This window comes from Bos indicus, chromosome 1, assembly GCF_029378745.1.
Source record: "Bos indicus isolate NIAB-ARS_2022 breed Sahiwal x Tharparkar chromosome 1, NIAB-ARS_B.indTharparkar_mat_pri_1.0, whole genome shotgun sequence".
Lineage (NCBI taxonomy): Eukaryota > Metazoa > Chordata > Mammalia > Artiodactyla > Bovidae > Bos > Bos indicus.
This window is the reverse complement of record NC_091760.1, coordinates 102,628,849-102,640,777: the sequence shown is the minus strand read 5'-3', so window position 1 is coordinate 102,640,777 and position 11,929 is coordinate 102,628,849. Positions and strand designations below refer to the sequence as shown.

General features: G+C 40.1%; 1 pseudogene; it reads right to left on the bottom strand.

The window, feature by feature from the left end:
* Window positions 1-10,668: 10,668 nt before the first annotated feature.
* Window positions 10,669-11,365, bottom strand: LOC109562967 (zinc finger CCHC domain-containing protein 17 pseudogene; annotated as a pseudogene).
* Window positions 11,366-11,929: the final 564 nt, after the last annotated feature.

Below are 11,929 nucleotides of genomic sequence, written 5' to 3'. Positions count from 1 at the left end.
TAAGGTAATTTTCAAAATAAGTCATTTAGGACTTTCCTGGTGTTACAGTGGATAAGAATCTGCCCTGCAATGCAGGGGACTTGGGTTCGATCCCTGGTCCAGGAAGATTCCACAGCATGTGGAGCAACTAAGCTCATGTGCCACAACCCTAGATTCCACAAATTGCAACTACTGAGCCACTGTGCTGCAACTACTGAAACCCGCACAGGTAGAGCCCGTGCTACACACAAGAGAGGCCACCAAAGTGAGAATTCTCTACTCCACAACAAAGAGTATGCCCACTCACCGCAATAAGAGAAAGCCAGTGCATAGCAACAAAGATCCAGAGTAGCCAAAAAAATTAAAAATAAATTTAAAAAAATGTCAATCCTCACTGGGAAAAATTGACATGATAGATTGTTATCTATTAAGTTCCAATCATATGATATAAAATATATTTTGTCTGTGTAATACCAGTCTATGCAGTTGACATAAAACTGGAATAACTAATAAAAATGAATGCCTGAAAGTAATCTAATTATTATTGTATTTATTGCAAATATCATTGAAACTATATAAATATCAAAATGATATTTGTTTTATGAAAACTGTACTAAAGTTTCCAACTTATTAATAACTTTTTTGACCCTATTTCCATATTTGGATTCTAGGCAATCTTTGGTAGGAAAAAGCACTTTTTGATGATGGGATATTCATTCATATTTAAGTAAGCAGACTATGATTTATTTCAAATGGCTGCTGCTGCTGCTGCTGCTAAGTCACTTCAGTCCTATCTGACTCTGTGCGACCCCATAGACGGCAGCCCACCAGGCTCCCCCGTCCCTGGGATTCTCCAGGCAACAGCACTGGAGTGGGTTGCCATTTCCTTCTCCAATGCATGAAAGTGAAAAGTGAAAGTGAAGTCGCTCAGTCGTGCCTGACTCTTAGCGACCCCATGGACTGCAGCCTACCAGGCTCCTCCATCCATGGGATTTTCCAGGCAAGAGTACTGGAGTGGGGTGCCATTCAAATGGCTACTAATGTATATATTCCTGAAATAGTAGTTTCATGCATAACAGTAAAGAAAAAGAAAAACAAAGTGACTAGAGGATGTTCTAAGATGAATCTGATCCCCTTAGCACAGAAAGATTTACTCACTTTAAATAAATATTTACTAAAGACTTAAAGTCATTTTTCTTTGGCAAATAAGAACACTGAAGCCTTCTTAGAAACCAACTTTCTAAACCCTTCTGGAGTAATTTCTACATTAAGAATAATCAGTAAAGTTGCATAGAACTCTATGTCTAATTCTGTGAAGGTTTCAACAGTGACAGTAAGTTTTCAATGACACATGGACTAAACACTTCAGTTTCTTGTTTCTTCACCCATAATAATATTTATTAGCTGAAATATTTATTATCTGGCAATTACTAATAGGGAATTTTAAATAAATTTAAATATAAATTATTTGAAGGTAATGAAGTAGCCCCTATGAGTGAGCATCTCCAAGATGTAACCTTTTTACACTTTCAGTTAAAATTACATCAGATATTTTCCAATATTCATTTTAGTATTCACCCATATCAGAAATAGTTTCATGAAACATAAGTTTTAGGAGGAAAATATAGACTCAAAGCTCATTTAACTCATAAGTTTTCCAAGACAATGAGCAACCATTGAACTAAGAAATTCTGCCCAGCTCTAATACTTACATTCAATAAATTCTGAGATTTTTATGACCATTCTAATCCATTGATACATTACCATATGCCAGCTTTGCATTAAGGAGAATAAAGTGATGAATGGTACTCCCATTTCTATGCTCACTGCCTCATAAAGTATGTGAGACTTTGCACTAGGTACAAAAGTCTTAAGTTATGAAACTGTTTATGACACAATAGGAAAATTGTCTAATTAAAATGAGAAAACAAACCAGAGTTAAAACATTTTATATTATTAGCAAACTTCTCTGATGTTTTCAGAATATATAAAACAAGCTTACAATACAAATACTGTAATTATTTCCCCCAGAATGTCTGAGAACTTATACCTACAATATAAAGTCAAATATTAATAGTTGGGGTTAATTTTAAGTTTGGACTAGATTACTTGAATTATATTAACAGAAATTCTAATCCAAGAAAAATACATGTATTGTATGTTACCTATAATATACATATCTGATTAACTGTTGTGCTCTTTCCCAAGTAGCACAGGAAAACGACTCAAAATATATCATGCTTTGGATAGCCACAAGGTTGCCAGCACAAAACTGAAAACTCGCACCAAGACATATTTTATCAGCTTCTTCCATCAGCATTGAGTTGCTAAAGAATTTTATTTTTTGACAGGTCAATCTTAACAATATGACTTCTAAAAAAAAAAGTTTATTTATACTTCAGAATGTGGACTTCTGCCTGGAATATAGAAATCTGGAAAGATCATAATGATATCAATTTTAAAACAACAAAAAGTCAGTTAACCTGCAAAACCACAACTTTTCTTGAATTCACTGGTAACAGGTAAAATTGATAACTTGAAATTGAAGCTAGAAGAATGCAAGGAGACACAGAACACATTTGCTTAACCAAATTACATGGACACCAATGTCACACAAGCCAGTAAGGAAAATTCAGTTAAAATTTGTACTGAATTGCTAGAGGTTGAATGTGGCTCATATGAAAGTAACCCTGAAAGCCAAAGACAAGGGACATTTGTACCTATTCACAGGCTCTTTTTAAAAGAATCTTTTTAATGTGGGCCATTTTTTAAGTCCCCCACCTTTTTTTAAAACTTTTAATTTTGTGTTGGAGTACAGCTGATTAATAATGTAACAGTTTCAGGTGGACAGCGAAGGGACTCAGTAACAAGTATACATGTATTCATTCTCCCCCAAAGTCCCCTCTCATCCAGGCTGCCACACAACATTGAGTAGAGTTCCCTATGCTACACAACCTTGTTGGCTATCCATTTTAAATATAGCAGTGTGTACATGCTGATCCAAAACTCCTTATCTATCCCTTCTGCCTATCCTTTCCCCCTAGCAACCATAAGTTAGTTCTCTAAGTCTGTGAGTCTGTTTCTGTAAACAAGTTCATTTATATTTCTTTTTAGTTTATGCATATAAAGGATATCAAACTATATTTCTCATTCTCTGACTTACTTCACTTAGTATAACAATCTCTAGGCCTATCCATGTTGATGCAAAAGGCATTATTTCATTCTTCTTTAATGGCTGAGTAATATCCCACTGTATATACATACCACATCTTCTTTATCAATTCCTCTATCAATGGACAATAAATGACTTTTCATATGCTGAAATATTTTCCCTCTATACCCACTTCCATTCAGTTCAGTTCAGTTCAGTCACTCAGTTGTGTCCAACTCTGCTACTGCATGGACTACAGAACGCCAGGCCTCCCTGTCTATCACCAACTTCTGGAGTTTACTCAAACTCATGTCCATTGAGTTGGTGATGCCATCCAACCATCTCATCCTCTATCATCCCTTTGTCCTCCCACTCTCAATCTTTCCCAGCATCAGGGTATTTTTGAATGAGTCAGTTTTTCACATCAGGTAACCAAAGTATTGGAGTTTCAGCTTCAAAATCAGTCCTTCCAATGAATATTCAGGACTGATTTCCTTTAGGATGGACTGGTTGGGTCTTCTTGCAGTCCAAGGGATTCTCAAGAGTCTTCTCCAACACCACAGTTCAAAAGCATCAATTCTTCAGTGCTCAGCTTTCTTTATAGTCCACCTATCACATCCATACATGATGTGTATGGAAAAACCATAGCTTTGACTAGATGGATCTTTGTTGGCAAAGTAACATCTCAGCTTTTTAATATACTGTCTAGGTTGGGCATAACTTATCTTTCAAGGACAAGCGTTGTTTAATTTCATTGATGCAGTTACTATCTGCAGTGATTTTGGAGCCCCCCAAAATAGTCTGTCACTGTTCCCATTCCATTAAGTGGCTTTTTTTTCTTTTATGAAAAGTGGCTTTTCATAAAAAGCCACCATTTATGAATGGTGGCTTCTCTGGTTGCTCAGCTGGTAAAGAATAAACCTGAAATGCAGGATACTTGGTTCAATTCCTGGGTTGGGAAGATCCCCTGGAGAAAGGAAAGGCTACTCACTCCAGTATTCTGGCTTAGAGAATTCCATGGATTGTATAGTCCCTGGGGTTGCAAAGAGTCAGGCACAACTGAGTGCCTTTCACTTTCACTTTCATCATGAATGGATGTTGAATGTTATCACATGCTTTTCTTTCCTCTCTTGAGATGATCATGTGGTTTTTGTCTTTTCTTTTGTGGATATGGTATATCATATTGATTGACTTGCCTATGCTAAACTATCCTTGTGATTCTAGGATGAATCCAACCTGGTCATGATGTATGATCTTTTTTATGTATTGTTGGCTTTGGTTTGTTAATATCTTTTTGAGAATTTTTTGCTTCTATATTCATCAAAGATTTTGGGCTGTGACTTTTTGGTAGTTTCTTTGTCTGGTTCTGGTATCAGATATCTTGTTTGGGACCCTGAATGCTTCCTGTACCTAGCTATCTGTTTCCTTCTTTAGCTTTGGGAAGTTTCCATTCATAATTTCTTAAAATACACTTTCAGTCCCCTGTTCTCTTTCTTTTCCTTCCAGGATTCCTATTATGTATAGATTGGCATGCTTTCTATTATCCCATAGGTAACTTATTTGCTTCCATTTTTTTTTTTTTTTAATTTGGTGTTCTGTCTCTTGTCCTGATTGAGTGATTTCCATTATTCTATCTTTTAGATGACTTATTTGTTTTTCTGCATGATTCATTCTGCTATTCACTGCCTTTAGCTCAGCTTTTGAATTGGTGAGTGACTTTTCTAACATTTCTTGGTTTCTTTTTATAATTTCTAGTTTGTTTAACAGTAACTTTCATTTCTATCAATAACCTTTCTTAATTCTTTCCTTATTTTCATTATTTCCTTTTTGAACTTGGTATCTATTATACTGAAGAGTTCTGTTTCTTTCTTTTTTTGAAAGCGATAGAGTCAGGATTGATTTGTTTTTTATTTTTTTTTCAAACTTTAAATTTTTAACTTTGCATTAAAATATAGCCGATTAACAATGTTCTGGAAGTTTCAGGTATACAGTGAGGAGATTTAACCATGCATATACATATATCCTCTTGGCCACTGCCCCTGACCTCGGACGTGGGTTAGCTCCTCTCGGCGCATGTCCAAGGTCAAGGGCGGAGGCCAAGAGGAGCAACCCCACCTCCAAGGAATGGTGGCTGCGCAGGTGCAGGAGGGCTGAGAGGAGCTAACCCACATTCAAGGTCAGGAGGGACGGCTGTGAGGAGATACCCTTCGTCCAAGGTAAGGAGCAGTGGCTGCACTTTGCTGGAACACCCGTGAAGAGATACTCCACATCCAAGGTAAGAGAAACCCAAGTAAAATGCTAGGTGTTGCAAGAGGGCATCACAGGGCAGACACACTTAAACCATAATCACAGAAAACTAGTCAGTCTGATCACACAGACCACAGTCTTGTCTAACTCAATGAAACTAAGCCATGCTGTGTGGGGCCACCCAAGATGGGTGGGTCATGGTGGAGAGGTCTGACAGAATGTGGTCCACTGGAGAAGGGAATGGCAAACCACTTCAGTATTCTTGCTTTGAGAACCCCATGAACAGTATGAAAAGGCAAAATGATAGGATAATGAAAGAGGAAGTCCCCAGGTTTGTAGGTGCCCAATATGTTACTGGAGATCAGTGGAGAAATAACTCCAGAAAGAATGAAGGGATGGAGCCAAAGCAAAAACAATACCCAGTTGTGGATGTGACTGGTGATAGAAGCAAGGTCCAATGCTGTAAAGAGCAATATTGCATAGGAACCTGGAATATCAGGTCCATGAATCAAAGGAAATTGGAAGTGGTCAAACAGGACATGGCAAGAGTGAATGTCGACATTCTAGGAATCAGTGAACTAAAATGAACTGGAATGGGTGAATTTAACTCAGATGACCATTATATCTACAACTATGGGCAGGAATCCCTTAGAAGAAATGGAGTAGCCATCATGGTCAACAAAAGAGTCCAAAATGCAGTACTTGGATGCAATCTCAAAAATGACAGAAGGATCTCTGTTCGTTTCCAAGGCAAACTATTCACTATCACAGTAATCCAAGCCTTTGCCCCAACCAGTACCTCTAAAGAAGCTGAAGTTGAATGGTTCTATGAAGATCTACAAGACCTTTTAGAGCTAACATCCAAAAAAGATGTCCTTTTCATTATAGGAGACTGGAATGCAAAAGTAGGAAGTCAAGAAACACCTGGGATAACAGGCAAATTTGGCCTTGGAATATGGAATGAAGCAGGGCAAAGGCTAATAGAGTTTTGCCAGGAGAATGCACTGGTCATAGCAAACATCCTCTTCCAACAACACAAGAGAGGACTCTACACAAGGACATCACCAGATGGTCAACACTGAAATCAGATTGAATATATTATTTGTAGCAAAAGATGGAGAAGCTCTATACAGTCAGCAAAAATAAGACCAGGAGCAGACCGTGGCTCAGATCATGAACTCCTTATTCCCAAATTCAGACTTAAATTGAATAAAGTAGGGAAAACCTCCAGACCATTCATGTATGACCTAAATCAAATCCTTACGATTATACAGTGGAAGTGAAAGTGAAAGTGAAAAGTGAAAGTGAAGTCACTCAGTTGTTTTCAACTCTTTGCGACCCCATGGACTGTAGTCTATCAGGCTTCTCTGTCCATGGGATTTTCCAGGCAAGAGTGCTGGAGTGGATTGCCATTTCCTTCTCCAGGGGATCTTCCTGACCCAAGAATTGAACCCAGGTCTCCTGCATTGCAGGCAGAGGCTTTACCATCTGAGCCACCAGGGAAGCCACAGTGGAAGTGAGAAATAGATTTAAGGGACTAGATCTGATAGATAGAGTGCCTGGTGAACTATGGATGGAGGTTCATGACATTGTACAGGAGACAGGGATCAAGACCATACCCATGGAAAAGAAATGCAAAAAGAGCAAAATGGCTGTCTGGGGAGGCCTTACAAATAGCTATGAAAAGAAGAGAAGCGAAAAGCAAAGGAGAAAAGGAAAGATAAAAGCATCTGAATGCAGAGTTCCAAAGAATAGCAAGGAGAGATAAGAAAGCCTTCCTCAGTGATCGATGCAAAGAAATAGAGGAAAACAACAGAATGGGAAAGACTAGAGATCTCTTCAAGAAAATTAGAGATACCAAGGGAACATTTCATGCAAAGATGGGCTTGATAAAGAACAGAAATGGTACGGACCTAACAGAAGAAGAAAATATTAAGAAGAGGTGGCAATAATACACAGAAGAACTGTACAAAAAAGATCTTCATGACCCAGATAACCACAATGGTGTGATCACTGAGCTAGAGCCAGACATCCTGGAATGTGAATTCAAGTGGGCCTTAGAAAGCATCACTACGAACAAAGCTAGTGGAGGTGATGGAATCCCAGTACAGCTATTTCATATCCTGAAGATGATGCTGTGAAAGTGTTGCACTCAAGATGCCAGCAAATTTGGAAAACTCAGCAGTGGCCACAGGACTGGAAAAGGTCAGTTTTAATTCCAATCACAAACAAAGGCAATGCCAAAGAATGTTCAAACTACCTCACAATTGCACTCATCTCACACGCTAATAAAGTAATGCTCAAAAATCTCCAAGCCAGGCTTCAGCAATATGTGAACCATGAACTTCCAGATGTTCAGGCTGGCTTTAAAAAAGATAGAGGAATCAGAGATCAAATTGCCAAAATCCACTGGATCATCGAAAAAGCAGGAGAGTTCCAGAAAAGCATCTATTTCTGCTTTATTGACTATGCCAAAGCCTTTGACTGCGTGGATCACAATAAACTGTAGAAAATTCTTCAAGAGATGGGAATACAAGACCACCTGACCTGCCTCTTGAGAAACCTATATGCAGGTCAGGAAGCAACAGTTAGAACTGGACATGGAACAACAGATTGGTTCCAAATAGGAAAAAGAGTACGTCAAGACTGTATATTGTCACCCTGCTTATGTAACTTATATCCAGAGTACATCATGAGAAATGCTGGACTGGAAGAAGCACAAGCTGGATTCAAGATTGCTGGGAGAAATACCAATAACCTCAGATATGCAGATGACACCACCCTTATGACAGAAAGTGAAGAGGAACTAAAAAGCCTCTTGATGAAAGTGAAAGAGGAGAGTGAAAAAGTTGGCTTAAAACTCAACATTCAGAAAACAAAGATCATGGCATCTGGTCCCATCATGTCATGGGAAATAGATGGGGAAACAGTGGAAACAGTGTCAGACTTTATTTTTGGGGGCTCCAAAATCACTGCAGATGGTGACTGCAGCCATGAAATTAGAAGATGCTTATCCCTTGGAGGAAAAGTTATGACCAACCTAGATAGCATATTGAAAAGCAGAGACATTACTTTGCCAACAAAGGTCCGTCTAGTCAAGGCTATGGTTTTTCCATTGGTCATGTATGGATGCGAGAATTGGACTGTGAAGAAAGCTAAGCGCTGAAGAATTGATGCTTTTGAACTGTGGTGTTGGAGAGGAGTCTTGAGAGTCCTTTGGACTGTAAGGAGATACAGCTAGTCCATTCTAAAGGAAATCAGTCCTAGGTGTTCATTGGAAGGCACTTCCATTGGCCCCACCTCCAGTGTTGAAATGCAGGCAATCTGCACTGGTGTTCCTCAAGGTTCAGTGTTCACAAAGCTGCCAGCATGGATCCTTGGGTGCCAATATGTTGAAGAAGTCAGGAACCCAGAACAGAGTACCTGGACCTTCTGTGGGAGCAATGGAAGCAACCCAGACCCTGGCCCTTCTTCTGTGTGTACACTCCCGCAAAGCCCACAGATGCTGAGGCTGGACCCATCCCAGACACTGGAGTACCTGTTGTCTTGCTGGCAGAACTCACAGAGGCAGCAACAAGAAAGAGGCGGCTATGGTGGATCTAGCCCTTTCCTTGCTTGTGCATTAATAGTGGGATTTCAGTGGCAGTACATGTTCACTGTACTGTGAGCATGCCAAAAGTGAGGTTGCTATGGTGGGCCCTGGCCCTCTGTCCTTGCATACCTTAGTGAGGACATTTTGCTTCTGTGATGGGGCCGTGCTTCCTCCATGTACACCTCCCCTCCACGCCCCATCCAACCCCTTGTGGACCATACCACACTCAAGCCACTTCAGGCTGTTTCTGTGCAGCCAGCCCCAGTGCTCTGAAGCCCAGGGTTCAGCACCCAGACCCTGCATGTACCAGCAGGTGCATATATGGGCTGAGGATTTCAGTAAGGTAGCATGGATCCTCTGTGACCTCTGCCACCCCACCTAGTCTTTTCTTACAATTAGATTACCTTCGTAGTTCACTGTTGAGTCTCTGCCCCAATTATGGCTACCCTAGATAGAGTGCCATGCTGTGATGTGGAGTAAGCAGGGCCTGAGAATTAATTTGGCTTAGGCTAAGGTGTGGGATTGGACAGTGACCTCTTTCTTCCCTTCCTGGGGTGCCAGTGTACATATGCTCTTTATGAGTGGAATCCAAGAGTCTTACTGGCATTCTGTTGGTCTCAGTGGTCCTCCAACAAGACAAGAGGGTTTGTTTCTATATCTCTGTTCTTTATAAAGATGCTTATATACTTTCTGGATCACCAGCCCCTTTTCTTTACCTCGGTTCTATCATTCTACTGCTAATATGCCCACTTACGTTTACTAACAATTACATTAAATTTTGCAGTTAGAGTAACTGAAATGTGCAAAAGGGAGAAGACATTGAATAAGAGGATTACTATTTGAGCATTTTATAGATTAGAAAGACTACTGATATCTGTCAGATATGACTGGGATAACATCAGAAACAAGAACTGCATGCACAGCTTATACTGAGGAGAGATATTAACAGTCAAATCTATTGACATAGGCCAAATAATGAGAGTTTTTTTTTTTTAGTACTAGGAATTTAAACATAAACCTGAAATGAAACCAATTGCCTCACAATGAAGTAAATACAAAGTAAACCAATGATTTTGGCTTGAGATGTCTGGTTGAGTGGTCTGATGGAACGTCACAACAGGCTAAGTCACTGCAAACAATGGTTTCCTGGCTGTGACCACCAGCTGTCACTTCTAACAGGGCAGAATCATTTTAAGGGAATGGAAAAAGTGAGCACCACTTCTTACCGTGTTCTCCCTCATACTGCCATTCTCCCTCTGCCTGCGTCCTGGATGTAGCAGAGACCATCCACCAACCAGGACAGGGTAGGTAGGCCAACAGGGAGGGGCCAATCACTCTGTTCACCTACAGCCAGACTCACCCCTACAGCACTTCCTGTGGCTCTAGCCTGGACTCCTGTACAGGAATCTGGCTCTGGAAGTGGCAGCTGGAGAGGGTAATAAGACCTCCTGCTGCATGAAATTGGGTGAATGAATGGGTGAGCTGCAGGGGTCACTTGCAAAGTGACCAAGAGTGATAAGGAAACAACTCATTCAGGCAGATGCTTTTGAAACCTAACTCCTAAACTTGCCTGTGGCATGAAGAATGGCATCTCTCATGGGAGAGAAGAGGGTGAGAAGCCGTATTCTCACTACTGAGTCTTTCTAGGAGCCAGGGCTTCAAACCACAGACTCCTGGTTCCTTCTCTCAACCACCCCCTCTACTCTCCACTCTCCTTGTGCTTCTTCTTTGTCTTCTTCTTTGCTGACCTGCTGTCCTTTGATGTGTGCCTTGTCCTCTTGCCTGTATCACTCTCAGAGACTGAGCTGTCAGAGTCAGATGACTTCCTGTCTCTATGTTTACATTTCTCCTTTCTTTTTCTAGAAGAATTTCTCATGGTGTCAGGCTTTTCAAACTCTGTTGACTTTGCCTTTTCCTTCTCTTCCTCATAGGAGAGTACTTGGTCCCACCTGGTTGCATGAAACAATCCTTTGCAAAGTGGCTTTTACAGCAACACTTCTTGCAGGTGGTGTTCAGGACAGCCTCAAGGGTGATCTTCTGCCCAGTGTAATCCTGGAAGGACCGCCTCTGCCTCTCTTCTTGCTCAGTGATAATGTTGTTGGGATCAAGGTCCTTCCCAGTCCCTTAGTTGACAGCCTTCATGGAGAAGGATAATTTTATCCTATCATTTTTTGTCTCTCGGCCAGTAAACTTCATCCACACTTTGTCTCCAACATCTACTATCTCAGAGGGCTTATCCACGCAATAGGATGACATGTGAGTTCAAATCAGACCTTGCTTCTGACAGCCTGGAATTTTGATAAAGGCTCCATAGTCTATGACTTAGCAACCTCTCCTTGGAAAACAGTGTACAGAGCAGGCAAGTTCTCCATGGTCTCGGGTCTTCCTGAATTCATCCTTAATGTTCTATAGCTTCTCCATTTCTCTTCTGCTAAAGCTAATTGAAGTGTTTCGGTGTCAGCCTCTGGTCTTCCCCTTGCAGCATTAATGACAGATTTTTAATCACACAGAACTACCTCTTGTCCTTAAAGTATAATTCCAGAAATCAAGAATGGAAACCCATTATCCAAAAATATTGTATTTACTTCCTTAAATCATAATTTTCTTGGTTTCAAGGTCAGCTGTAGGACACAAATGAAAGAAAAGAAACAAAAAATAAAGCTGGATGTATGGAGGTATAAATTTAAATAATCTCATTTTATATATGTTTTATTATAGTAGTTAACATCTAAATTTATTTCCTACAATCAGCAAGAAATAAAGAGTTTGAGATTAAATCAGATTAGATTATATTTTGAGTATTCTGTTGGTCACTTTGTGCAATAAACGGGGGGAGTACATGCTATTTGTTTGAAGAACATCTGTCCTACCCTTGCAACAACATCAACATTCAAGTTAGTGCCAACAAGCCCAAGTGAATTGCTTTTGAAATGTCATGAGCCTACATTTCTCTTTCAAGG